The sequence below is a fragment of the Anopheles stephensi genome, unplaced genomic scaffold (genome assembly GCF_013141755.1).
Source record: "Anopheles stephensi strain Indian unplaced genomic scaffold, UCI_ANSTEP_V1.0 ucontig256, whole genome shotgun sequence".
NCBI lineage: Eukaryota > Metazoa > Arthropoda > Insecta > Diptera > Culicidae > Anopheles > Anopheles stephensi.
In genome coordinates, this window is record NW_023405187.1 from 25,001 (window position 1) to 30,000 (window position 5,000).

A 5,000-nucleotide genomic window follows, 5' to 3' on the forward strand; every position below is an offset into this window, starting at 1 on the left:
ACATATAATGTGCCTGAGAGCACATTTTTTTTTCTAAGTCCCAGAAATCCGTCACTGAACATCACGACTTACAAACACATCTTCCCCCGGTCCTCCCATATACGGCACGGGGACAAGTATGAAGAATGAAATCATGTGTGTATGGAACATATAATGTGCCTGAGAGCACATTTTTTTTCTAAGTCCCAGAAATCCGTCACTGAACATCACGACTTACGAAGACATGTTCCCCCGGTCCTCCCATATACGGCACGGGGACAAGTATGAAGTATGAAAATTTTGGTCACAGCGTGAAATCCCTCTAATGATCATGAAAATAGCTCGGATCACTTATCTGACCATAAAAAGTGAACCAAACCCTATTTGGACAAACTTTTTGGTCCTATGAAAAAATCACTTTTCATATAGTCATGGTCGAAAATTTTCTAAGTCCCAAAAAATCACATATTCTCGAATATCTCGAAAACTACGTATCGGACAGGGGTCAACCAAGGTGTTTTAGAAAGGTCTTACAAGCTCTATTTAATGAGCCATAGCGACTTTCAAGTGAATTTTTGACACTTTTTCGCATATCGGCATCCTTGGTTCCCATACTGGCCATAGGCCATAGGGCACCGAACGGCCAACTTGTGGTCCGGGGGTAAAATTTTTTTTCACGAGATTTTGATGAAAATGGCTTCGGAACGCGTTTCGAATAATGAAAAGTGAAACCAAACAGTATTTGCGAAGAAAAAATTGTCCTATGAAAAAAACACTTTTTCTTAGGGTACGGGTCAAAAATTTTCTAAGTCCCAAAAAATCACATTTCTCGAATATCTCGAAAACTACGTATCGGACAGGGGTCAACCAAGGTGTTTTAGAAAGGTCTTTACAAGCTCTATTTAATGAGCCATAGCGACTTTCAAGTGAATTTTTGACACTTTTTCGCATATCGGCATCCTTGGTTCCCATACTGGCCATAGGCCATAGGGCACCGAACGGCCAACTTTTGGTCCGGGGGTAAAATTTTTTTTTCACGAGATTTTGATGAAAATGGCTTCGGAACGCGTTTCGAATAATGAAAAGTGAAACCAAACAGTATTTGCGAAGAAAAAATTGTCCTATGAAAAAATCACTTTTTCTTAGGGTACGGGTCAAAAATTTTCTAAGTCCCAAAAAATCACATTTCTCGAATATCTCGAAAACTACGTATCGGACAGGGGTCAACCAAGGTGTTTTAGAAAGGTCTCAACAAGCTCTAATTAATGAGCCATAGCGACTTTTAGTGATTTTTGACAAATTTTGTCATATCGGCATCCCGAGTTCCCATACTGGCCATAGGCCATGGGGCCCCGAACGAAAAAATTTTGGTCCGAGGGTCAAAATTTTTTTTCTCATAAATTTGTTCAAAACGCCGTCGGAACGCGCCTTAGATCATGAAAAGTGAAAAGAAACAGTATTTTGCAAAAGTTGGGGTGGCCTATGACTTACATGGCCACGTCCTAGGTCCGAGTTCCCGAGGTCGTGTTCTTCAGTGGCGGAAAAAATGGCCACTTGTGGGAGATGCAAAATGTTCATTTTGTATTATAGGGGACACACTATCGAAGCGAAAATTTCAGAAATGGCCTAAAACGTGAAGAAATGATGGGGTATGTACGAAAAGAAGGTTTTTATGGTCAAACGGTGAAAATTTTTTTTTTATGAAAAATTTTGGTCTCCCACCGTTCATGAATTTCTAGGACCAAAAATCGAAAAATTTGAAAACTTCACGATCGAAAGGGAAACGCATATGTGGTGTTCCTAGGTGTGTACGGTGTACGAAAAACGGGTTCACGATGAGATATCAGGCAAATAAGTGGACCTAAAGTGAGTTATACGGTAAGACGAGGTGTCCAAAGACCGAATAGGGGTACCAACTGAGAACGAAATGAAGGTCCCCGAAGTCGCCATACAAGTTATAGGAGGTGTCCAAAGTACGAAAAGAGTTCCATATTCGGCTGTTCCTACTATATGGTTCCCTGATTGCTGCTCCAAGGAGTAGTGAGGAAGTGTCCAAAGGTCTGTTGGGGGTATCGAGGTGATACCCTCGACGGACAATATGCACGAAAAGTGGTTCGATGATCTATCCTGTAGGTCGTACGGCAGCCATACCCGGCTGGAAGTACCGCGGTAATTCCGCAATAAAACGTTCGCCAGACGAACAAACAAATTGAATTAGCTCATCGTAGTGTACGGAAACGAAACGAAAATGTAAGGTGATTAGGGATCCGGGAGCAATCTCGCGATCCCATGGTTCGGTGTAAGAAATGATACGAAGTGTTCATAAGTCTCCTCTGGAGGCAGAACCATCGTAGCAAAGTTCGGGAACCCAAGGGTCACAAAAACTCGTAGGACGATATCCACGAATAATCGGGGACTTGTGGGGACTACCGTGCCCTGACAAGTCAACTACACCTTAACTGGTGATGGTCGTCCTACGGGGACCTGCGGGGAACAAAAGGGTCACTAAAAACTCGTAGGACAATATCTCCGAATAATCGGGGACTTGTGGGGACCACCGTGCCCTGACAAGTCAACTACACCTTAACTGGTGATGTTGTCCTACGGGACCTGCCGGGGAACCCAAGGGTCACAAAACTCGTAGGACGATATCCACGAATAATCGGGGACTTGTGGGGACTACCGTGCCCTGACAAGTCAACTACACCTTAACTGGTGATGGTCGTCCTACGGGGACCTGCGGGGAGCAAAAGGAGTCAGAAACAATCGTAGGACGATATCCACGAATAATCGGGGACTTGTGGGGACTACCGTGCCCTGACAAGTCACTACACCTTAACTGGTGATGGTCGTCCTACGGGGACCTTCAGGGAGCCGCAGTAAGTCGCAGGTCGTATGCGAGCCTTGATTGGTCCTGTTGGGGGCGTGCGGGGTGTAATGCCTCGGTACGGTCAAATGTTGGTGTACGATGTACATCGATAATCTGACATCCTCCTGAACAACCTTTGCTCGTGTGGTTATTGGCGCTGTGGAGTCGGTGTACTGCCGCAGGTCAATGAGAGTGGTCACAACAAAGATTGTGTCACCTGATGAACGTAGAAAGAGAGTCTGCGGGGACTGGTGCCCTGGTAGACAAAAAATATCGAACAAGCAATTGACGAAGACGAATTCTGGTTGATCCTACCAGTAATATACGCTTGTCTCAAAGGTTAAGCCATGCATGTCTAAGTACAAACATAAATGAATGTGAAACCGCATAAGGCTCAGTACAACAGCCATAATTCACAAGATCATCCACCCATCAGTTACTTGGATAACTGTGGAAAAGCCAGAGCTAATACATGCAACATGCCGGGACCGCTGTCCGCTTGCGGGCGGTGGAACTGGTGCACTTATTAGTAAAACCAATCGCCTCCGGGCGGCTTGAGTTGAAGTCTGGATAAGGATGCCGATCGTATGGTCGCTTGACCGACGACAGATCTTGCAAATGTCTGCCCTATCAACTATTGATGGTAGTGTAGAGGACTACCATGGTTGCGACGGGTAACGGGGAATCAGGGTTCGATTCCGGAGAGGGAGCCTGAGAAATGGCTACCACATCCAAGGAAGGCAGCAGGCGCGTAAATTACCCAATCCCGGCACGGGGAGGTAGTGACGAGAAATAACAATATGGACCTCTCTAACGATGGTCCATAATTGGAATGAATTGAGCATAAATCCTTCAATAAGGATCAAGTGGAGGGCAAGTCTGGTGCCAGCAGCCGCGGTAATTCCAGCTCCACTAGCGTATATTAAAGTTGTTGCGGTTAAAACGTTCGAAGTTGATTCCCCGTCCAGACACGCGACCGCCGCGGGCGCCCGGCACACGCCGGATACGTTCGTGCGCGAGCTCGCGGCTGCGACTCACAATGGTGTGCCTGGGCGTCAACCTCGTGATCGGTCGGGCACGTCCCGAGCCGGTGCGTGGTGCCCGGGCAGCTCCCATTTACCTTGAACAAATTAGAGTGCTTCAAGCAGGCTAGTACAAAAGCGTCCACACCCGCCCAGGGTTGGCGTTGGCCGAGAATAATCTTGCATGGAATAATGGAACATGACCTCGGTCTGAGTCTTTTGGTTGGTTTGTATAGACCCAGAGGTAATGATTAACAGAAGTAGTTGGGGGCATTGGTATTACGGCGCGAGAGGTGAAATTCGTAGACCGTCGTAGGACCAACTGAAGCGAAAGCGTTGCCATGGATGCTTTCATTATCAAGAACGAAGTTAGAGGATCGAAGGCGATTAGATACCGCCCTAGTTCTAACCGTAAACGATGCCAATCAGCAATTGGGAGACGCTACTACATTCGGTGCTCTCAGTAGCTTCCGGGAAACCAAAATCGGGTTCCGGGGGAAGTATGGTTGCAAAGTTGAAACTTAAAGGAATTGACGGAAGGGCACCACAAGAAGTGGAGCTTGCGGCTTAATTTGACTCAACACGGGAAAACTTACCAGGTCCGAACTTATCGAGGTAAGACAGATTAAGAGCTCTTTCTCAATTTAAGGGTAGTGGTGCATGGCCGTTCTTAGTTCGTGGAATGATTTGTCTGGTTAATTCCGATAACGAACGCGACTCAAACAAGCTAACTAGAACGCTGTCAGCAGTGTGCCTCCGGGCGCACCTGACGTTACGGGGCGGCGGCGCCTTCGCGGGCGGTCGTCGCACTAGTTTGCCCTGCTTAGCGGGACAACTTGTGTTTAGCAAGGTGAGAGTGAGCGATAACAGGTCCGTGATGCCCTTAGATGTTCTGGGCTGCACGCGTGCTACAATGTGGGCAGCAGCGTGTTCTCGCCAATAGGCGCCCCCATTCCGAGAGGAACGGGAAATCACCCAAATGCTCATTTAGTTGGGATTGGGGACTGCAACGGTCCCCATGAACCTGGAATTTCTAGTAAGTGCTAGTCATTAGCTAGCGCTGATTACGTCCCTGCCCTTTGTACACACCGCCCGTCGCTACTTACCGATGGATTATTTAGTGAGGTCTC